Here is a 24678-nt window from a genome sequence, read left to right as displayed (position 1 = left end):
TTATTTGGAAATAAAGGTGCATTTTTTTTCAGTTTTGCGTCCATCTCTAATTACAAGCCTATAGTTTATAAAGTAACAGTGTTATACCCTCTTGACATAAATATTTAAAAAGTTCAGTCCCTAAGGTAACTATTTATGTATTTTTTTTAATTGTATTTTTTTTTTTTAATTACAAAAAATAATAATTGGGGAGTGTGGGAGGTAATGAGTTAATTTTTAATGTATAGCTAATGTATTTGTATATGGAAAATGCTTTAGGGTGTAGTTTTACTATTTGGCCACAAGATGGCCACAGTGAGTTTTTGTTTATGCGACCTGCAAGCGTACAGGAAGTACGCTTGCAGGAAGTTCAGGGAGGCTGGGCAACTTTTTTTTTACAATGATCGCCCTGCTTCTCATAGAAGCAGCTGATCATTGCGGGGGGTTTAGATCAACGAACTGGAAAGGTTTTTCCCGTTCATTGATCTCCGTGCGAGCGGGCGGCAGCGTGCACAAGCGCGGGGGCACGCGGACGAGCGAGCGGGAGCGCGGACAGCGGCGGGAGCGGCGTCAGGTACGGATTTCTCCGTCCCTTGGTGGTAACAGGGTGGAAAAAGGGACGGAGAAATTCGTACGGCTGGGGGTAAAGTGGTTAATATGTATGTTATTGGTATTTACTGGTTTGTTTGTTTTTTTAATACAAAATCTGTGCAGGGTAATTTCACTTTTCCCCACTAGATGGCGATAAACACTGCTTGGCTTACAAAGCAGTGTTTTAACGTTAATGAAGTAAAAAAAAAAGTTACATTCTTAGGGCTGGTTCACACTGGCAGTTTTGTGGCGTTTAACGCGGCGTTTCAGACGTGGCGTTTTTTGGGATCTACCGTCGTCCCATTCAAGTGAATGGGAGCGTTTAGAGCTGGTTTTCATGAAAGCCTGGAGGTTGATCCCGGCGTTGCATCTCGTCTTGAAAGCAACATGCAGCTTTCAGAGTCGGTAAACGCCAGGAAACAATAGCAGAGACCAGAATTGCTAGCCTTGAATGCTTCCTAAAAGCCTTCAAAAGCTAGCATCTAAACATTGCCATTTAAATGCCGGTGTTTGAACGTGTTGCAGAGCGAAAGCTCAGCAGAAGCCCTTATGAATGGACATGGCCTCTGATTGGGGTCATGTCCATTCATCACAGGCATTGCAATTGGTTCAGAGAAGCTTTCTTTCTCTTCCCCAATCACCGACGCGGAAAACCGCTGGGGTGCATGGGCCTCGGCCCGCGTACCCCGGTGGTTCTCTTGTTTGCAAACTGGATGAGAATTCTCATCCAGTTTGCCTTTAGCTGCGCCTATCTGGACAAAAATACTCATCCAGATAGGCTTAAAGAGACTCTGAAATCTCTAAAAAAAGTCTTTTTATTTCAAAAATATGTTTAATATGTTATCCCTAACTAAACCACTGCATTCTCGACGCTTTAAACTATCGAAATCCCCCCAAACTCCCCAGGGGGCAATCCGGGCAGAGCTTCCGTGTGAGGTAGAGCTATGAGCCGCATCCCTGCCTCTCAGCACGTCTATCAGCGGCGGATCTCCGCCTCTCCCCCGCCCCTCTCAGTCTTCCTTCACTGAGAGGGGCGGGGGAGAGGCGGAGATCCGCCGCTGACAGACGCGTGTGAGGCAGAGCTGCAGCTCATAGTTCTGCCTCACACGGAAGCGCTTAGGGCAGCAAAATCCACAACATTCTTAGGGAGGGAGGGTGAGTTAGGGGGGATTTAAATAGTTTAGGGCAGCGGGAATGCAGCGGTTTAGTTAGGGATAAAATATTAAACATATTTATGAAATAAAAAGACGTTTTTTAGAGTCTTCAGAGTCTCTGTAAGTGGTAAAAGGTCTCTCCGGAATCAACGTTTGTTGGTTTGATGTCTGCATTTGTACATTTATACATACAGCACATGGGCGTGGTGTAATGACTAGAGATAGTCAGCGATATGCTAATAATTCTGTCTTATGCTGGGTACACACGGTACAAGTTGCTGGCAGAATTATCTGCCAGATCGATTTTTTTCCAACGTGTCCGATCTGAATTACTATCGATTTTCTGGTAAATCTGCCAGAGAATTGTAGCATGTGTACCAGGCAAGACTCCCTAACACTGCAGGGTGGCCTCCTGAGCGCCTCCCAGTGGCTGCAGCTCTTGAGCGCTTTGAGTCCGACAGGAGAAAAGCGCTATACAAATGTTCGGATTATTATTATATTATTATTATTACCCAGCATTATGCACAAATTTAATGTAAATTGTATGCAGTGTGGAATTTGCTCAATCAAAATTGGCAAGGAATGCGTTTCACTGGCCCTATTACAGCTATTACAAGCTGCATACAATATGGATTCGGTTCTGCATGCAAGTTTGAATTATTACTCAGTGCCCATCTCTATCAGCGGTGCAACTAGAAATCACTACCCCCCCCCCGCAAACTTTGGATGCCCCCCTCCCCATTTCCTGAGAACCAATGTAATTAAATTGGCTAGTGGAGATAAAAACAGATAACAGTGAAGTACTGCACACATTTTCTCTATCAGTTACATGAGCTTCTGTGATAAAATGTGCATGTTTTTACACATACAGACCCACATGGGGCTAGATTCACTAAACCGTGATAACTCAAATATCACACCTTGTCAAAGATATCACGTTATCCAAAGTTATCACACGTTATCAAAGTTAACTTACCTTATCAGAGTAGTATAGCGAGCGCTATGAACCCGCAGGACCTCAGGGCAGGACGAGTGCCATTGCCAATTAGCAGGCAAAAGTTCGTAGCGCTCGCTATGCTACTCTGATAAGGCATGTTAACTTTGATAACGTGTGATATCCTTGATAAGGTGTGATATTTGTCTTATCACGGTTTAGTGAATCAAGCCCGTGGTATGTAGAAAACACATACAGGAAATCGACAGAGGAGTGTGCTCCCAGCCTCAGCTTATTACACTCACTCTGTCCATCTCTGATGGAGTAGAACCGGCTCTGCAGTCTTCCCCAGCATCACTGCAGTACACAGCACTTGAAGAGGGGTAGAGAGGTTGGGGGCTGGGAGCTGTACACAAGAACCTGCTGCACACTGAATAGGGACTGTCTTCAAAGCTTTGTCTTCAAAACTTTGCATGATTCTGTATCAGTGGCTGAGCAGATGCAGTCATTAGAACAATTGTGCAGAGAGCAGAAAGCTTTTGCTCTCCGACGCGTGCCCTTAGTTGTCAGTCTCTCAGGACAGCGAAAGGAAACCTTTCTCCCCACAAGGTCCCCTGCAGCTTCTATCTCCCCCCCCCTGCAGCTTCTACCCCCCCCTCTTTCCTCTCCCTGATTTACATTCTGAAATGTATCACTGGTGGTGACAGCTTTAGTTCTGCCAGGTGATCTGTATGGAATGTTTGTTTCTGAGAGTTCTATACGCAGAGGGAGATATTGCTTGCTTGGCAGTTGGAAAAAAGACATTATTTCCCACAATGCAACAAGGTTCACAGACAGCAGACTGTCAGGACCATGGCCATGACATCACACTGTGGGAGGGATTTCACCACAATATCAGCCATACAGACCTCCCTGATAATCTATTTAAGAAAGGGCAAAGATTTCTTTTCTGGGAAAGGGGTATCAACTATCAACTACCGGTGATAGGAATGAAGTTTAATCCTTGATTAAATATCCTTTTTAAAGCAGATCCAAGATGAAAAACTAACTATAACAAGTAACTTGAATATATATCTTATCTAAAATTTAGATAGTTTACTGAGCAAATCTAGCTGCAAACAGCTTCAATAGTATATGATTACTTCTTCCTGTGCTACAATGACAGCAGCCATGTTCTGTTTGAAAACATTACACACAGGCACGCTGATCTGCATCTCCAGCCCTCAGCCTCAGTAATACTTCCCTCTCCTCCTGTCCAGACTGAGCTCCCATAAGCCCTTGCTACTGTCTGAAAATGCCAAGGCACTCTGAAAAGCTGTGGGCGAGGCTTGTTTAGTTTATAGGGAATTGGAGTATTAAAACAAAACAAAAAAGGATTTGGCTTGAGGAATGCCCTATAAACTATATGAAAGGAACGCAATTACGCAATGAGTAAAAGCTTATCTCGGATCCACTTTAAGCTACCAAGCTGTTAGGTATCCTGAACAGAAGCAGTTGTGTCATGCTCAATACAACTTAATAAATGTAGGCTTGTAGGCGTTTATCTACTGTGCTAAAGACCAAAGTCCATGAGAGTGCATATAAGCTGCAGCAGCGACTAGTGCATCTGGTGTTCAATAACAGGTACGAGTTTTTCAATCTTTCAGAAGCAAAATTAACAGCAGAGGATATCTTTGTCTTTTGAGGAACAAACAAAACAAATAGCAGATTAGGAAATCAGTGAAGTTATTCTACATACTGCATCTTAAATACATTTAAAACTCATATAATGTTTGGAATCACTAGGTGTGTTTTTAAATAGAAGCTAGCAAGATGAGAAATGAATTTATTTTTAGCAAAACTGTATATACACAGATAAGCCAAAGCCTGGGGCGTAGCAATAGGGGGTACAGAGGTTGCGACAGCATCGGGGCCCCGAAAGGGCCCTCCCTCAACTGCAGTATTAGCTCTCTATTGGTCCTGTGCAGGTAATAATCACTTCTATAGATACTTTGAATAGTGGTAATCATTAACAAACTGTTCCCCACCCCCTTCTTGTATCTCTGACACTGTAGTTGCCATTGGCAGGTTTTGGTGCGCCGTATCAATTGTTACGTATAGAGTGCTTGGGGGCCCCAATGTAAAACTTGCACTGGGGCCCACAGCTCCTTAGCTACGCCACTGGCCAAAGCATTGAATCCACTGACAGGTAAAGTGATTAAGACACCACAGTGCGATAGCCTCATAGGTATATCACTACCAGGGCCGGGCCGAGGCAGAGGCGAGAGAGGCTCCAACCTCAGGGCGCAGTGTAGGAGGGGGCGCACAGCTCACTTAGCTATCATTCTCTTATTGTGTTTGAAGCAGACAGAAATAAGAAAAGGGGATACATGGCAGTGACTGCAAGCCAGATAACTAAAGATTAAGGTGTTGGGGGCCCTGGGGTGCCTCTTAGTCTAATAGCAAAAAGTGTGACTGCTGGGGTGGGAGGGGTGGAGGGGCGCACTTTGGTGTCTCAGCCTTGGGTGCTGGAGGACCTTGTCCCGGCACTGATCACTACATCTGCGACAGTGTGGTGGCGGTTTTGTGCAATGCAATGCAACAGACCGCCCCAAGTGTAAAGTTGACTATGTGTTATGATGACCTGTCTCTCTCATTATTAATTGTCTTTTACTCACCATTTTATAGCAACATATTACCATCTGTAGTATGATACTGGTCAAGTAATGCTCACAAGGATCTGGTACCACAGTGTCTTCCAGCACTACGTTTATGCAGCTAGACAGAGATGTAAGTAATCAGGGGAAGTTAGAATTTGGAAGCAACAACTTTCAAGACCAACCTCCACCACTGCTACAGAACAGCTGTAAGTTGTTGTTAACCCATATCTTGTTTTCTGCCAATCTGAAATGTCGATTACTACTTACCTTTCTACCATTCCAAAATATTTATTGAATTTCAATAGAAAAAAAACTGGAGGTATTTGGTTGTTCTAAAACGTTTGACCGATACACACACACGCACTGATGCACGTACAGACGCACACTTTTTTTATAAGGCCTCATGCACGCTAGGGACATTGCTGTACGCTTTTCACAGTGCATTGCCCTGTGCGCTTTGCTATGTACAGTTTTTTGCATTGATTCTAATGTAACAAGTGTTACTGTCCATTTGAGAAACGTGGCGTTGCATGCATTGCTGTGCATTGCGCTGTAAAGCGCACAGCAATGCAAGTGAATGGGTGCGCTTTTTAACCACTTGAGGACCTAGGGCTTTCTACCCCTTAAGGACCGGCCACTTTTTTTCCATTCAGACCACTGCAGCTTTCACGGTTTATTGCTCGCTCATACAACCTACCACCTAAATGAATTTTGGCTCCTTTTCTTGTCACTAATAAAGCTTTCTTTTGGTGCTATTTGATTGCTCCTGCGATTTTTACTTTTTATTATATTCATCAAAAAAGACATGAATTTTGGCAAAAAAATGATTTTTTTAACTTTCTGTGCTGACATTTTTCAAATAAAGTAAAATTTCTGTATACATGCAGCGCGAAAAATGTGGACAAACATGTTTTTGATTAAAAAAAACCCATTCAGTGTATATTTATTGGTTTGGGTAAAAGTTATAGCGTTTACAAACTATGGTGCAAAAAGTGAATTTTCTCATTTTCAAGCATCTATGACTTTTCTGACCCCCTGTCATGTTTCATGAGGGGCTAGAATTCCAAGATAGTATAAATACCTCCCAAATTACCCCATTTTGGAAAGAAGACATCCCAAAGTATTCACTGAGAGGCATAGTGAGTTCATAGAAGATATTATTTTTTGTCACAAGTAAGCGGAAAATGACACTTTGTGAGGAAAAAAAAAAAAAAAAAAGTTTCCATTTCTTCTAACTTGCGACAAAAAAAAAAATGAAATCTGCCACGGACTCACCATGCCCCTCTCTGAATACCTTGAAGGGTCTACTTTCCAAAATGGGGTCATTTGTGGGGTGTGTTTACTGTCCTGACATTTTGGGGGGTGCTAAATTGTAAGCACCCCTGTAAAGCCTAAAGGTGCTCATTGGACTTTGGACCCCTTAGCGCAGTTAGGCTGCAAAAAAGTGCCACACATGTGGTATTGCCGTACTCAGGAGAAGTAGTATAATGTGTTTTGGGGTGTATTTTTACACATACCCATGCTGAGTGGGAGAAATCTCTGTAAATGACAATTTGTTAATTTATTTTACACACAATTGTCCATTTACAGAGATCTTTCTCCCACTCAGCATGGGTATGTGTAAAAATACACCACAAAACACATTATACTACTTCTCCTGAGTACGGCGATACCACATGTGTGGCACTTTTTTGCACCCTAACTGCGCTAAGGCGGAACAGGCAAAAATGGCGCACAGCGCCAAGGGGATAAAAAAGGCGCAGCAGTAATGAATATAAAACGATATTTATCGTTTTATATCTTGAACTAATTTAGGCAACGGGGTCGGGGGGAGATGCAGTAGGACAGGCAGCGGGGTGGAGGGAGTAGGATTAGACGGAGGATGTGTGCGAGGGATACATTACCTAGTCCCAGCCGGCGATTGTTCCTTCACTTCCAAGTTAGTTTGCAGTAGTCCTCATCCAGCCAATCACCATGCGGCTTCGGTTTCCGCATGGTGATTGGCTGGATGAGGACTCCTGCAAACTAACAGAAGAAGTGAAGGAGCGATCGCCGGCTGGGACTAGGTAATGTATCCCTCGCACACATCCTCCGTCTAATCCTACTCCCTCCACCCCGCTGCCTGTCCTGCCCGCTGCATCTCCCCCCGACCCCGCTGCCTCAGTAGCCCCCCCCCCCCTGCAAATGGTGCACCGTTCTGCCAATAAATGTTTTATAAAACGTTATTTACCGGTTTAATGTATTTACATTAAAACGGTAAATAGCGTTTTATGATCGGCAGAACGGTGTGCCATTATTCACTCTGCGCCATTTTTAACTGTACCCGCGCTAAGGGGCCCAAAGTCCAATGAGTACCTTTAGGATTTCACAGGTCTTTTTGAGAAATTTCGTTTCAAGACTACTCCTCACGGTTTAGGGCCCCTAAAATGCCAGGGCAGTATATGTACCCCACAAATGACCACATTTTAGAAAGAAGACACCCCAAGGTATTCCATTAGAAGTATGGTGAGTTCATAGAAGATTTTATTTTTTGTCAAAAGTTAGCGGAAAATGACACTTTGTGAAAAAACACAATTAAAATCAATTTCCGCTAACTTGTGACAAAAAAATAAAATCTTCTATGAACTCGCCATACTACTAACGGAATACCTTGGGGTGTCTTCTTTCTAAAATTGGCTCATTAGTGGGGTTCCTATACTGCCCTGGCATTTTAGGGGCCCTAAACCGTGAGGAGTAGTCTTGAAACGAAATTTCTCAAAATGACCTGTGAAATCCTAAAGGTACTCATTGGACTTTGGGCCCTTTAGCGCAGTTAGGGTGCAAAAAAGTGCCACACATGTGGTATCGCCGTACTCAGGAGAAGTAGTATAATGTGTTTTGTGGTGTATTTTTACACATACCCATGCTGAGTGGGAGAAAGATCTCTGTAAATGGACAATTGTGTGTAAAAAAAATCAAAAGATTGTCATTTACAGAAGTATTTCTCCCACCCAGCATGGGTATGTGTAAAAATACACCCCAAAACACATTATACTACTTCTCCCGAGTACGGCGATACCACATGTGTGGCACTTATTTGCACCCTAACTGCACTAAGGGGCCCAAAGTCCAATGAGTACCTTTAGGATTTCACAGGTCATTTTTGTTTCAAGACTACTCCTCACGGTTTAGGGCCCCTAAAATGCCAGGGCAGTATAGGAACCCCACTAATGAGCCAATTTTAGAAAGAAGACACCCCAAGGTATTCCGTTAGGAGTATGGTGAGTTCATAGAAGTTTTTATTTTTTTGTCACAAGTTAGCGGAAATTGATTTTAATTGTTTTTTTTCACAAAGTGTCATTTTCCGCTAACTTGTGACAAAAAATAAAATCTTCTATGAACTCACCATACTCCGTACGGAATACCTTTGGGTGTCTTCTTTCTAGAATGGGGTCATTTGTGGGGTTCCTATACTGCCCTGGCATTTTAGGGGCCCTAAACCGTGAGGAGTAGTCTTGAAACCAAATGTCGCAAAATGACCTGCGAAATCCTAAAGGTACTCATTGGACTTTGGGCCCCTTAGCATACTTAGGGTGTAAAAAAAAGTGCCACACATGTGGTACCGCCGTACTCAGGAGAAGTAGTATAATGCGTTTTGGGGTGTATTTTTACACATACCCATGCTAAGTGGGAGAAATATCTCTGTAAATGACAATTGTTTGATTTTTTTACACACAATTGTCCATTTACATAGAAATTTCTCCCACCCAGCATGGGTATGTGTAAAGATACACCCCAAAACACATTATACTACTTTTCCTGAGTACGGCGGTACCACATGTGTGACACATTTTTGCAGCCTAGGTGTGCTAAGGGGCCCAACGTCCTATTCACAGGTCATTTTGAGGCATTTGTTTTCTAGACTACTCCTCGCGGTTTAGGGCCCCTAAAATGCAAGGGCAGTATAGGAACCCCACAAGTGACCCCATTTTAGAAAGAAGACACCCCAAGGTATTCCGTTAGGTGTATGGCGAGTTCATAGAAGATTTTATTTTTTGTCACAAGTTAGTGAAAAATGACACTTTGTGAAAAAAAACCAATAAAAATCAATTTCCGCTAACTTTTGACAAAAAATAAAATCTTCTATGAACTCGTCATACACCTAACAGAATACCTTGGGGTGTCTTTTTCTAAAATGGGGTCACTTGTGGGGTTCCTATACCGCCCTGGCATTTTACAGGCCCAAAACCGTGAGTAGTCTGGAAACCAAATGTCTCAAAATGACTGTTCAGGGGTATAAGCATCTGCAAATTTTGATGACAGGTGGTCTATGAGGGGGCGAATTTTGTGGAACTGGTCATAAGCAGGGTGGCCTTTTAGATGACAGGTTGTATTGGGCCTGATCTGATGGATAGGAGTGCTAGGGGGGGGGGTGACAGGAGGTGATTGATGGGTGTCTCAGGGGGTGGTTAGAGGGGAAAATAGATGCAATCAATGCACTGGGGAGGTGATCGGAAGGGGGTCTGAGGGGGATCTGAGGGTTTGGCCGAGTGATCAGGAGCCCACACGGGGCAAATTGGGGCCTGATCTGATGGGTAGGTGTGCTAGGGGGTGACAGGAGGTGATTGATGGGTGTCTCAAGGTGTGATTAGAGGGGGGAATAGATGCAAGCAATGCACTGGCGAGGTGATCAGGGCTGGGGTCTGAGGGCATTCTGAGGGTGTGGGCGGGTGATTGAGTGCCCTAGGGGCAGATAGGGGTCTAATCTGATAGGTAGCAGTGACAGGGGGTGATTGATGGGTAATTAGTGGGTGTTTAGGGTAGAGAACAGATGTAAACACTGCACTTGGGAGGTGATCGGACGTCGGATCTGCGGGCGATCTATTGGTGTGGGTTGGTGATCAGATTGCCCGCAAGGGGCAGGTTAGGGGCTGATTGATGGGTGGCAGTGACGGCGGGTGATTGATGGGCGGCAGTGACAGGGGGTGATTGATGGGTGGCAGTGACAGGGGGTGATTGATGGGTGATTGATAGGTGATTGACAGGTAATCAGTGGGTTATTACAGGGGAGAACAGATGTAAATATTGCACTGGCGAATTGATAAAGGGGGGTCTGAGGGCAATCTGAGCGTGTACGCGGGCGATTGGGTGCCCGCAAGGGGCAGATTAGGGTCTGATCTGATGGGTAACAGTGACAGGTGGTGATAGGGGGTGATTGATGGGTGATTGATGGGTAATTAGTGGGTGTTTAGAGAAGAGAATAGATGGAAACACTGCGCTTGGGTGGTGATCTGATGTCGGATCTGCGGGCGATCTATTGGTGTGGGTGGGTGATCAGTTTGCCCGCAAGGGGCAGGTTAGGGGCTGATTGTTGGGTGGCAGTGACAGGGGGTGATTGATGGGTGATAGGTGATTGGCAGGTGATTGACAGGTGATCAGTGGGTTATTACAGGGAAGGCCAGATGTAATTAATGCCCTGGCGAATTTATAAGGGGGGGGGGGTCTGAGGGCAATCTGAGCGTGTGGGCGGGTGATTGGGTGCCCGCAAGGGGCAGATTAGGGTCTGATCTGATAGGTAACAGTGACGGTTGGTGATAGGGGGTGATTGATGGGTGATTGATGGGTAATTAGTGGGTGTTTAGAGAAGATAACAGATGTAAACAATACATTTGGGAGGTAATCTGACGGCGGGTTTGCGGGCGATCTAATTGTGTGGGTGGGTGATCAGATTGCCCGCAAGGGGCAGGTTAGGGGCTGATTGATGGGTGGCAGTGACAGGGGGTGACAGGGGGTGATTGATAAGTGATAGGTGATTGGCAGGTGATTGACAGGTGATCAGTGGGTTATTACAGGGAAGAACAGATGTAATTAATGCACTGAATTGATAAGGGGGGTCAGAGGGCAATCTGAGCGTGTGGGCGGGTGATTGGGTGCCCGCAAGGGGCAGATTAGGGTCTGATCTGATAGGTAAAAGTGACAGGTGGTGATAGGGGGTGATTGATGGGTGATTGATGGGTAATTAGTGGGTGTTTAGAGGAGAGAATAGATGTAAACAATGGATTTGGGAGGTGATCTGATGTCGGATCTGCGGGCGATCTATTGGTGTGGGGGGGGGGGGGGTGATCAGATTGCCCGCAAGGGGCAGGTTAGGGGCTGATTGATGGGTGGCAGTGACAGGGGGTGATTGACGGGTGATTGACGGGTGATTGACAGGTGATGGACAGGTGATTGACAGGTGATCAGGGGGATAGATACATACAGTACATGGGGGGGGGGGGGGGTCTGGGGAGAATCTGAGGGGTGGGGGGGTGATCAGGAGGGAGCGGGGGGCAGGGGGGGGATAAAAAAAAAAATAGCGTTGACAGATAGTGACAGGGAGTGATTGATGGGTGATTAGGGGGGTGATTGGGTGCAAACAGGGGTCTGGGGGGTGGGCAGGGGGGGTCTGATGGGTGCTGTGGGCGATCTGGGGCAGGGGGGGGGGGGAAATCAGTGTGCTTGGTGCAGACTAGGGTGGCTGCAGCCTGCCCTGGTGGTCCCTCGGACATTGGGACCACCAGGGCAGGAGGCAGCCTGTATAATACACTTTGTAAACATTACAAAGTGTATTATACACTTTGTATGCGGCGATCGTCGGGTTAACATCCCGCCGGCGCTTCCGTATGGCCGGCGGGATGTTGCGGCGGGTGAGCGGCGCCAGGCGGAGGATCGCGTCACGGATGACGCGATCGCTCCGCCCATGCCCATACAAGGACCGCCGCCAATTGTCAATACGGCAGTCCTTGCGGCATCCACTTCCCGGCCGCCAATTGTATATACGGCGGTCGGGAAGTGGTTAAGTGCATAGAAGCGGACAACAATGCTCTTTGGAGATGCGTTTTTTTTACCCCTAATTACAAACAAAAACAAATCTTTACAACAACAACAAATAACATTTGTAAAGCGCTTTTCTCCCGTAGGACTCAAAGCGCATAAGCATGGCTCAGACCAATAATTGGTTGATTGGTAAGTCGTGGAACAGAGGAAGAATTCTATAAATCTGGAAATGCCAGGCTAAACAGGTGGCTTTTCAGTCTGGATTTGAATAACTCCAGGGATGGTGCTGTCTTTACTGGGTGTGGCAGGGAGTTCCAAAGAGTAGGGGCAGCATGACAGAAGGCTCTATCTCCAGATTTTTTGAGGTGCACTCTGGGAGTGACAAGTTTATAGAACTTGATGATCTGAGGTTGTGAGAGGTGTGGTGCAGCTTTAGCAAGTCCTTCATGTATCCAGGGCACAAGTTGTGCAGGGATTTGAATGTCAGCAGTCCAATCTTGAAGAGTATTCTCCATTCTACTGGTAGCCAGTGCAGTGAGCGAAGGATCGGTGTAATGTGACAGTGGCGAGGCTGGTTTGTTAGCAATCTGGCAGCAGCATTCTGCACTAATTGCAGGCGACGCAGGTCCTTTTTGGGGAGGCCAGCATAAAGGGCATTGCAGTAGTCCAGCCGTGATGTGATGAAGGCGTGGACTAGGGTTGGAAGATCCTCTGGGGGAATCAGATGTTTAATCTTTGCAATGTTCTTCAGATGAAAGTAGGAAGATTTAACTACAGATGAAATTTGGTTTGTGAAACTCAATTCCCCATCGATTAGTAACTTCGCACAAGGTTGGAGCTGTTTATGTCTGAATTCCCAAACCTGATTGTTTTTGATTTAGGTAAGGGCTGTTTTGGTGGCAAGCGCTGGATTTGGACAATAACGACCTCAGTTTTGTCAGCATTCAGTTTCAACCAGTTATCATTCATCCATGCCTGAAGCTCAGCTAAGCAAGAATTTATTTATTGACACCTGCTACATCAAATAAGCAAAAAAATGTGTTCAAGCGCATGTAAACGCATGGGTCTGCTTAAAAAAAGCGGACCGCAACACACTGAAGCGCGTTATGAAATAAACATAAATGTTTTTTATCATGTGCTTACGACTCGTTTTCATATGCAACAGCCTTTACTTGTATTACTGGGCCTACCTAAAACCAGCCCAAATCGCATGATCATGTATTTTGTACAATTTGCATGTATAACTTTGCTCTATGTTGTATAAGCTTGTTATGTCTGTCATCCTTGTATATATTTATTGTGGAGGGTAGAGGTGTGGAAAGCGCTGGCACTGCAGACAGTGGACTTCTATTGAGAAGGAAGGGGGGATGACTCAATCCACACAATCAGGTGCGGCCAGGTGAATCTCAGCGTGCTCAGGCAGCAGTATGTCTATATCAATGAAGAGAGGAGGAAAGCGCCGGCACTGCTGTCAATCACATTTATTTGTTCTGCAATCAGTAACATGTAAATACATGCAGGCATAAAAACATTGTGGTGGGGACACGTACCCTGAGGTGGATGGTTGTGGCGTGATGGTGGGTGCAGAGGGAGAAAGAGCCTGACGGCCGTTTCGCACTGTGCGCTTCTACGGAGGCTGCAAACGAGGTAATGGGACAAGCGGCCTAAATACCTTTACTAGGCGGCGTGCGGCGTCCTGCCGCTCAAAGTCCCGCCCCTCTATCAACACAGGTCACTCCGTCTCGGCTGCATAACACACGGAAGCAGCCCGAGGCGAGTGACGTCAGGTGTTTCCCGACAACGGAGGCCTGTAAACGGAACGCTTGTATTGGGTTCCCCAAGCGGCTATTGCGACTCAGGCTATTCCGTCATCTGGAAAGATGTGCTGCCATCTTGTGGCATATATGGATATGCAGCTAAGGCCATACGTGAATAAGCAAATGTAGGGGGCATGACCTAATATACATGTGTGAGCAATTGACATGTATGAAACTAGTGCTCAAAGTCAGCCCTAATAAAGTGCATTAAGTGATGTATAATTAATTTATTAATTAATTAATTTTAATTTTAAGAATTTTTAAGACATGATGTGTTGGGTAATGGGGTCGTGGCATAAAAGTGCCCATTGCATCTAAGTGTGTATCTACACCCTACACATGTGGCTATTAATAAACCTGAAGTGGTGATAAAAAAAAAGGGGGAAGAATTAAAAACAACTAACCTGGAACGGCAATCTAGAGGGGAGGGGGAATCCCGTTATTGTGTGGACAAACTATCTCTAGGATGACCTGCATCCACATCCACATGACGATTCATCTAGTGGGGATGAACAAGAAGGAGTGGCAGTGGAAAAAGGCAGGAGTGATGTAAAAAGCTTCTTTAAGAACCCTGCTGCCTCAACAACAGCCAATAAAACGGTGGGTGCCAGAGTGGCAGAAACTAATCTGGAACGGCTATGCGAAAAGGAGGTGAAGTTAATCTGGACGAAAACTACTCTACAACAATACAAGGATGATGGCCTGACAGCCAGGGGCTTTAGACGCTATACCGAACCCTCAGAATATCAAGACGAGATGTGAGTGGGGTGCGAGATGTGAGTCCGTCTCCTGTCTGTTCCTGCTTCCCCCCGCTTGATCCCGCCCCTTCCTGGATACAGCCTGCCTCTCTATGCCTCTCTATGGAGCTGATGCCGGTGCTGGAGCTTGTGACTGACCCACTGATACTTTGCCTGCTCTGCCTGCCGTCTGCACCTACCGTCTGCCGTCTGCCTGCTGCACCTGCTGCTGCACCTTGCCGCGCTGTCATCTAGGCATCCGTGTGTAATCGCTCCGGATCCGGAATCACCTGGAACGCTGGTTTGGAGTGGTTTGGGGGTAGTTGGAGTTAGTTTGGTGTTGGTGCCCGCTTCTGCCGATGTTTGCTCTGTCGCTCTGTCGCTCTGTCGCTCTGCCGGCGCTCCGCTCTGCCGCTGATCCGCCGCCTGTCATTTCGCCACCCTGCCGTCTGGTTTGCTTGACTGTAGCCGCTCGGGGGTCTGGACTCTTCCGCTGCCCGCTGCCCGTCTGGCTCTCCCCTTGATGCCCATGTGCTGTCTGTTTTTGACTTTGACGCTTCAGCGTCTCAGCGATCTAGCGTTCCAACGTCCCAGCCTCCTTAAGCACATTCGGGGGCCCTCTGGTCATCTGGTCATCGGCCTGTAGACAAGCAGACAAGCAGACAAGCAGATAAACTTCTGTGGAAGTAGGTCCTCTGTGGCTGTGGCTGCGGCTGGGTCTCTGTGTTCGTTTTCCCCTTGCCCTCTCCGCCTTCTCCTTCCTTCTGAGTCCCCTCAGTCCCAGGCCTCTCAGCTCTTCCTCCGCCCCTCGCAGTAGTGATCAGGAGGCTATGAAATTGCTTTCTCCATGCCATACTTCCATACCATACCTCCATGCCATACCTCCATATCCTCCATATCTCCTTTTTTCTACATGCAGGGCTGCATAACTGTTGCATAATTGTTGCATATTCGTTGCACAAACACTGTATAACGCCTCATTAACGCTGCATCAATGCCGCACTAAAGCTGTATAAGCGCTCTATAACCTTTGCATTGCAGTGCACGACTGAATTTGCTTGTGCCAGCAGGTTTTTTTTTTTTCTGTTCCTGTTCCTGCTCTTTTTTGTTGGATACAAGCTGCTGGATATAAGTTGGACATAAGTTGGACATAAGTTGTTGTGATCTCTTGCGGAGCATCTGCAGACTAACTGGATCGTCATACGTTTGGAATGTGGATAAGTATATGTCAACTTATGGTATTTATGGCTATTCAATTTTTTATGTTTATTGCTGTCGTTATCTGCCATTAGTGCTATTGCTGTTGCTGACCTTTGCTGACTTTTGTTACTCAAGAATAGGGTGCCCTTATACTGCCCTTATATTACATTCACACTACTGTACTACTGTACTGCATCTACCTCTGCTTTTTAGTGCATCGTTACCGTGAAGGCGGACATCTTCATAATTATTAAAAGGGGAAAAGTAAAAAAAAAAAAAAAAAAAAAAAATATATATAGAAATAAGAACCTATGCAAAATTATTTCGCCTATGCCGGTAAATGGCATCTGGAACAAGAAATAGAAATAAAAACCCCTATACAGAGAAAAATACAGAGAAAATACAACTAGCGGCAAGTCCTAGACATACTACAAATCAACAAAAAGTGACTCTTTCTGGAAAAGAAATAACCTCAAATAACTCCTCTTTCCAAACCCCAAGCAGAAAGCCTTCATTGGCTGTAACACAACAAGGTAGTTTTACACCATCTGACATAGCAACCCACTTTAAAAAAATTGCAGAGGCAACCAGCCGGGCTCAAAACGAAAAAATGGCTGCGCAGCAGGGTTTAGGGGCGACTGGGGCTCAGGATAGGCGACAGGGGAGTGATGGTATCACAGAAGAAATGCTGGATAAAAAATTAAGAGCTATCCTGGATGAATATACAAATAGGATGCAGAAGGAAATGGTGGCTACAGTACAAAACTCGATACAGGAATCAATCACTAAGGAATTAACACCAATAAGGGAGGCAATAGAGGAGGTAACAGGAAGAATAACACTGTTAGAAGAGAGTCTGGAGAAATTAAGAGCTGAGGGAAAGGGGGTGAAGGAAACAGTATCAAAGGATAAAAAACTTATTTGTGAGCTTAAACATAAAATTGACGACCAGGAAAACAGGAGCAGAAGAGATAACATAAAGATTAGAGGCCTGCCTTCCGCAATTCAGCAAAGGGATCTCCCGCAAATCGTACAAGACTTATTTAAGGGAATCGTGGGAGAAATCCCGCTAGAGAAATTAGAAATCGATCGGATTCATAGAGTAGGAAAGGAGAAGTCAGTAAATGGAATTATGTCCACAGACATCTTGTGTAAACTCCACTATCATAAGACTAAGGAAGAAATCTTGACAAAATCAAGACTGCAAAATACAATACTTTATAAGGAATCTAAAATAGAATTGTTTCAAGATCTATCCAAGAGAACAATTGAAAGGAGAAGGCTTTTAAAACCAATACTTGCAAATATTAAAAAAGCTGAAGGTGTATATAGATGGTGCTTTCCTCTTTCCTTAAGAGCCACAATTGGCTCAAAGTCTTCGGTGCTTAGAGACGGTGACCCAGTGCAACCTTTTTTGGCACATCTGGGCTTGCCCATTATAGAGATACCTGAATGGGAGGAGTAATGTGAAATACATAATGTTCTTGTAGATTTGGAGGGGTGGGGGGGGGGGGGATTGGGACAAACAGGTCCACCTTGGTCAACTATTGGTTAGATCACGGTTGGAAGTTGGAAATACCCAGAGATAAAGTATTCGACTCTCTGGGCGTCCAAACTGGGCTTAAATGGTATGAACAGTATGTTGGATAGGTGTGTGTTAACAGGCTTTGCTGCACGGGGTGAGGAGGGGAGGGGGGAGGGGGGTGTGGGGAAGAGGGGGAGGATAAAGGAAAAGTAATGAATACATTAAAATTGATTACCATAAATGTCAAGGGGGCAAATTCAGGTCCCAAAAGGGGACGAATAATAGACGAATTAATTAGAAAAAAAGTCGATATTGCTCTTTTGCAAGAAACCCATTTTAAGGCTGATAAAAAGCCTCTCTTTTTTGATAAACGGTATAAGTTATGGATCACTAATGATAATAAGAATAAAAAAACTTGTGGTGTTGCCATTCTCATTAGGTCTAACCTTGATTTTACTGTCGATAATGTATATAGAGATAGTGAAGCGAGGGGCCTGATTGTGCTGGGAAGGGTAAAAGGTGTTACTCTAACTATTGTAAATGTCTATGCGCCTAACACGAGTCAGGTGGACTACCTTTGTAGATTCTTAAAAAAAGTAAATAAAATGGCTAAAGGGTCGATTTTAATGGGAGGTGATCTAAATCTAGCCCTAGACCCTGAGGTTGACTCTTCTAAAGATAGTAACAAGCTGTCGGTCAAAAATCTCCATAAACTAAAAGACATGCTACATTCTAATAAACCAGTGCTGGTCGTAATGGAGAAAGCTACGCTTACGGATCATTACGCGTAATTTTACGCTATTACGCATTACGAAATTACGCTTACGGCATAGACAGTAAATTTCGGTACATGTCCGTAATTACGCATAGCACTTACGCAATTACGCGTAAGTATACCGTAGTGCAGGTTATTACGTTATAGGCTTACGCGTAAAATCCTGCTAGCAATTAATGCGTAAGGTCATGCTGCCAAGCGGAAAAGTTGACGCATGGATCAATGTTAGGTAGCCGCCGACTTTAAGGGTTAATAGCAAAGCCCCCTTAAGTGCTAAGAGCCTCAAATTTGGAGAATATATTAAGGAGATCAGAAGGAATAAGAGGAAAAAAATTTTTTTCAAAAAGACCTTATAGTTTTTGAGAAAATCGATGTTAAAGTTTCAAAGGAAAAATATATACATTTAAAAACCCGCCGACTTTAACGGTTAATAGCAAAGCCTGCTTAAAATTTAGGAACACCAAATTCACAGGGGATATTAAGGGGATCAGTGGGAATAAGAGGAAAAAATTTTTTTTCAAAAAGACCTTATAGTTTTTGAGAAAATCGATTTTTAAGTTTCAAGGGCGAAAATGTCTTTTAAATGCGGAAAATGTCAGTTTTTTTTGCACAGGTAACAATAGTGTTTTATTTTCATAGATTCCCCCAAGTGGGAAGAGTTTTACTTACTTCGTTCTGAGTGTGGGAAATATAAAAAAAAACGACGTGGGGTCCCCCCTCCCAGACCTCTTTAACCCCTTGTCCCCCATGCAGACTGGGATAGCCAGAATGCGGAGCACCGGCCGCGTGGGGCTCCGCACCCTGACTATACCAGCCCGCATGGTCCATGGATTGGGGGGTCTCGGAAGGGGAGGGGCAGCCAAGCTTTCCCCTCCCCCTCCGAGCCCTTGTCCAATCCAAGGACAAGGGGCTCTTCTCCACCTCCGATGGGCGGTGGAGGTGGAGGCCGCGATTTCCTGGGGAGGGGTTCATGGTGGCATCTGGGAGTCCCCTTTAAAAAGGGGTCCCCCAGATGCCCACCCCCCTCCCAGGAGAAATGAGTATAGAGGTACTTGTAGTACCCCTTACCCATTTCCTTTAAGAGTTAAAAGTAAATAAACACACAAACACATAGAAAAAGTATTTTAATTGAACAAAAAACATAACCACGAAAAAAGTCCTTTAATATTCTTAATTAACCATTAATACTTACCTGTCCCTTTAAAAGCCAGTTCCCACGCAATATCCTCGGAAATATACTAATCAGTTACAATGTAACAAAGTTATTCAATGTAACAACTTTGTTACATTGTAACACCACCGCACCCGACGTCACTCACCGCCGCCGCCGCCGCCACGTCTGCGCTGCAGGACCCGACAGAGCTCTGAGAGCTCTGAGCTATAGCTCAGAGCTCTCTAAGCATCTTTGTATTTGGGCTCCAAGGAGCCCCATTGGTCCTTAGCAGACCAATGGGGTTCCTTCTGATTTGAAGGAACCCCATTGGTCTGCTAAGGACCAATGGGGCTCCTTGGAGCCCAAATACAAAGATGCTTTGGAGAGCTCTGAGCTAATATAGCTCAGAGCTCTGTCGGGTGAAGGGACGCTAAGTCCCCGCCGGCTCCGCTGCCCTCCCCGCCTCTCCCACATGTCACCTATATACATGCTGGCACCCATGGGTGCCAGCATGTATATGGGTGACAGGTGTGGGCGGAGTGGACGGCGGGAGCCGGCGGGGACTTAGTGTGTATGCGGCGGCCGGCGGGTGAGAGGCGAGTGACGTCGGGTGCGGTGGTGTTACAAAGTAACAAAGTTGTTACATTGAATAACTTTGTTACATTGTAACTGATTAGTATATTTCCGAGGATATTGCGTGGGAACTGGCTTTTAAAGGGACAGGTAAGTATTAATGGTTAATTAAGAATATTAAAGGACTTTTTTCGTGGTTATGTTTTTTGTTCAATTAAAATACTTTTTCTATGTGTTTGTGTGTTTATTTACTTTTAACTCTTAAAGGAAATGGGTAAGGGGTACTACAAGTACCTCTATACTCATTTCTCCTGGGAGGGGGGTGGGCATCTGGGGGACCCCTTTTTAAAGGGGACTCCCAGATGCCACCATGAACCCCTCCCCAGGAAATCGCGGCCTCCACCTCCACCGCCCATCGGAGGTGGAGAAGAGCCCCTTGTCCTTGGATTGGACAAGGGCTCGGAGGGGGAGGGGAAAGCTTGGCTGCCCCTCCCCTTCCGAGACCCCCCAATCCATGGACCATGCGGGCTGGTATAGTCAGGGTGCGGAGCCCCACGCGGCCGGTGCTCCGCATTCTGGCTATCCCAGTCTGCATGGGGGACAAGGGGTTAAAGAGGTCTGGGAGGGGGGACCCCACGTCGTTTTTTTTTTATATTTCCCACACTCAGAACGAAGTAAGTAAAACTCTTCCCACTTGGGGGAATCTATGAAAATAAAACACTATTGTTACCTGTGCAAAAAAAACTGACATTTTCCGCATTTAAAAGACATTTTCGCCCTTGAAACTTAAAAATCGATTTTCTCAAAAACTATAAGGTCTTTTTGAAAAAAATTTTTTTCCTCTTATTCCCACTGATCCCCTTAATATCCCCTGTGAATTTGGTGTTCCTAAATTTTAAGCAGGCTTTGCTATTAACCGTTAAAGTCGGCGGGTTTTTAAATGTATATATTTTTCCTTTGAAACTTTAACATCGATTTTCTCAAAAACTATAAGGTCTTTTTGAAAAAATTTTTTTTCCTCTTATTCCTTCTGATCTCCTTAATATATTCTCCAAATTTGAGGCTCTTAGCACTTAAGGGGGCTTTGCTATTAACCCTTAAAGTCGGCGGCTTTTTTATATTATACGGGAGCGTAATATTACGCGATTACGGCAGACTGTGTAATTTCAATGGGAGTTTACTGTCTTACGCGTAATTTGTTACGCGTAAAACGTAACCCTGCGATCTACGCGTAATTAATTACGCGTAATACCGTAACCTTACACGTAACGCTTACGGTGCATTTGTAGTGAATTACGATGCGTAATTACGCTAATGCGTAATTTCGGCCCAGCACTGTAATAAACTCATAGATATATGGAGAATTAAGAATCCCTCCGGTAGAGATTATACTTTTTTTTCGCCACCCCATAAAAGTTACTCTAGAATTGATTATTGGTTCGTTCCCCATGTCCTTATATCTGATGTAGTTAACATCAGTATAGGAAGTTTTACATACTCTGACCATGCGCCCGTTGAATTAATAATAAACATATCAAATAAAAATATTTCGAGACCTAGGTGGAGAATGGACCCTAAATTATTGGAGGAAGAAGAAATTAGAGAAAAAATTAGATCTAGTATTTTGGAATTCTTAAAATATAATGATATTGGGGAACATGCACCGGAAATAATATGGGACGCCCTAAAATGTGTAATTAGGGGAATCTTTATTGGTATTAATGCTAAGAGGGTGAAGAATCAAAAAGAAAAAATTAAAAAGTTGCTAAGTGAACTAGCAGACCTGGAAAAAATACATAAAAAATCAGGATCAGATCCAGAATTATCCCTACAGATGATGGTAACTAGAAATGAGCTAAATCAAATTTTAAACTCAGCGTGCAAAAAAGAATACTATAGTGCCTGTGACTCGTTTCGTAGAGGGAAAAATAGTTCCAGTAAAGTACTGGCAGAGTTATTAAAGAAAAAAGAGTCAGAGGATAGATTCATTGGGAAAATTATTGATGGAGAGGGAAATTTGGTGCACGAGCAGGAGAAAATCAGTAATGCCTTTGTGGGTTATTATATGGAAATTTATAATATAAAACCCCTGGAAACAGAGACCTCAAGTTCTTTTTTGGATCTGGTTGAGCTCCCCACAATTAAACATGATTTGAAACAACTACTAGATGGAAAAGTTAGAGAGGTTGAATTTGGGGCGGCGGTTGATAGGGCTAAGAGGGGAAAAAGTCCGGGCGCAGATGGTTTTGGACCAGAATTTTATGGCTGTTTTGTGAAGGAATTGGCTCCTCTTTTTTGCAGAATGGTTAATGATAATGCAAGTGGTGCTGCATTTTCGGACATCACTAATAGGGCCCTTATTTGCCTTATCCCAAAAGAAGGAAAGAATTTGCAGCACCCGGGGAGTTTTAGACCTATCTCATTGATAAATACGGATGTTAAACTATATTCAGGCATCCTTGCAGCAAGGCTGGAGGAGGCAGTAGAGGAATTGCTGGGAACCCAACAGATCGGATTCAGGAAAAAGAGACATATTCATGAAAATATATATTCTGCTATCAATGTAATTCACGATAGTAGGAAAGGAAGAAAGGAGTCAATTCTGGTAGCCGTTGATGCAGAAAAAGCTTTTGACCGGATCTCACACTCTTTCATATTTAATTGTCTAAGGAAATTTGGCTTCGGGTCAGCCTTTATTGAAAGAATTAGATTACTGTATAGTAATTTGAGTGCTCAATTAATAGTCAATTCCTCTATTTCTAACCCATTCAAATTATCTAATGGAGTGCGTCAGGGTTGCCCCTTGTCGCCTGGACTTTTTAATCTGTGCCTTGAACCGCTGATTCGAGCTATCCAAGACAACAACAACAACAACAACAAATAACATTTGTAAAGCGCTTTTCTCCCGTGGGACTCAAAGCGCATAAGCATGGCTCCGACCATCGTGGTACAGGGGAAGAATTTTATAAATCTGGAAATGCCAGGCTAAACAGGTGGCTTTTCAGTCTGGATTTGAATAGCTCCAGGGATGGTGCTGTCTTTACTGGGTGTGGTAGGGAGTTCCAAAGAGTAGGGGCAGCATGACAGAAGGCTCTGTCTCCAGATTTTTTGAGGTGCACTCTGGGAGTGACCAAGTTTATAGAACTTGCTGATCTGAGGTTGTGAGAGGTGTGGTGCGGCTTCAGCAAGTCCTTCATATATCCAGGGCCCAGATTGTGCAGGGATTTGAATGTCAGCAGTCCAATCTTGAAGAGTATTCTCCATTCTACTGGTAGCCAGTGCAGTGAGCGAAGGATCGGTGTAATGTGACAGTGGCGAGGCTGGTTTGTTAGCAATCTGGCAGCAGCATTCTGCACTAATTGCAGGCGACGCAGGTCTTTTTTGGGGAGGCCAGCATAAAGGGCATTGCAGTAGTCCAGCCGTGATGTGATGAAGGCGTGGACTAGGGTTTGAAGATCCTCTGGGGGAATCAGATGTTTAATCTTTGCAATGTTCTTCAGATGAAAGAAGGAAGATTTAACTACAGATGAAATTTGGTTTCTGAAACTCAATTCCCCATCGATTAGTACGCCAAGGCTGCGCACAAGGTTGGAGCTGTTTATGTCTGAATTCCCAATCCTGATTGGTGTTGCTTTAGGATAGAGCTGTTTTGATGGCGAGCACTGGCTTTGGACAAACAGGACCTCAGTTTTGTCAGCATTCAGTTTTAACCAGTTATCATTCATCCATGCCTGAAGCTCAGCTAAGCAAGAGTTTATTTTTGGGGTAGGGTCTGTTCCACCAGGTTTGAAGGACAGGTATAGCTGTGTGTCATCGGCGTAGCAGTGGTACGTCAGGCCATGTCGTTGGATAAGTGTACCGAGTGGCAACATGTAGATTGCAAACAGCAGAGGGGATAGGATTGATCCTTGTGGCACTCCGAATTGTAGAGGTGCAGGTTTGGACATTATAGGTCCTAGGGATACTCTCTGTGTTCTGTCAGTCAGGAATGATCTGAACCACTGAAGGACTGATCCACTGATGCCACAGTACTCCTGCAGTCTGTTAAGCAGGATTTCATGGTCAACTGTATCAAAAGCAGCTGAGAGATCCAACAGGATTAGGATGGAGCATTCCCCTCTGTCCCTTGCCATGAGCAGATCGTTGCAGACTTGGATGAGGGCTGTTTCACAGCTGTGGTGTTTCTTAAAGCCAGATTGTAGAGGGTCCAGGATGTTGTTTACTGACAGCCTGGTTTCAAGTTGCAGATAGACAGCCTTTTCAATAACTTTACCTAAGAAGGGGAGGTTGGAGACAGGTCTGTAGCTGCTCATAGCATCTGGATCCATGGAAGGTTTTTTGAGAAGGGGCTTGATGATTCCTTCTTTTAGAGAGGTAGGAAACCTCCCTGCTTGCAGAGAGCAATTTACTATTTTGTGAAATGCTGGACCAAGCAGGTCAGGGCATTTCAGCATATGTTTAGTTGGCCCAGGGTCCAGGTCGCAGGTTGTCTGGCGGAGACGACAGAGGGTGTCTGAGATCTCTTCCTCGCTAATACTTTTGAAATCAGTCCAGGGTGTTAGGTTGTTTTTGCAGCTATTTCCATTAGTTGCATGAGTCTTGGGTGCTGTGGACTGAATGAGAGACCGAATAGAAGATACTTTGTCAGCAAAGTAGCAGGCAAATTTCTCACATAGCTCCTTTGAGGGAGTTATAGTGGGTTTTAGACAGGATGGATTACATAGTCTATCAACTGTGCGGAATAGTTGGGCTGGTCTGTTGGCGGCCTTTGCGATCTCCTGTGATAGGTAGGAGGATTTTTTCTTG

General features: G+C 44.7%; 1 protein-coding gene across 1 annotated transcript in view; it reads left to right on the top strand.

Moving 5' to 3' along the window:
• Positions 1 to 4232: 4232 nt before the first annotated feature.
• Positions 4233 to 24678, top strand: part of LOC137540893 (protein unc-13 homolog D-like) — a 155997-nt gene continuing 135551 nt past the window's right edge. Inside the window, exons 1-2 of the mRNA XM_068262079.1 lie at positions 4233 to 4281; positions 5326 to 5503. The gene's annotated coding sequence lies outside the window, so the exon portion shown is untranslated. The remainder of the gene's footprint in view (positions 4282 to 5325; positions 5504 to 24678) is intronic.

This window comes from Hyperolius riggenbachi, chromosome 12, assembly GCF_040937935.1.
Source record: "Hyperolius riggenbachi isolate aHypRig1 chromosome 12, aHypRig1.pri, whole genome shotgun sequence".
Lineage (NCBI taxonomy): Eukaryota > Metazoa > Chordata > Amphibia > Anura > Hyperoliidae > Hyperolius > Hyperolius riggenbachi.
The sequence above is the reverse complement of the archived record's forward strand: the minus strand, read 5'-3'. Positions and strand labels throughout refer to the sequence as shown.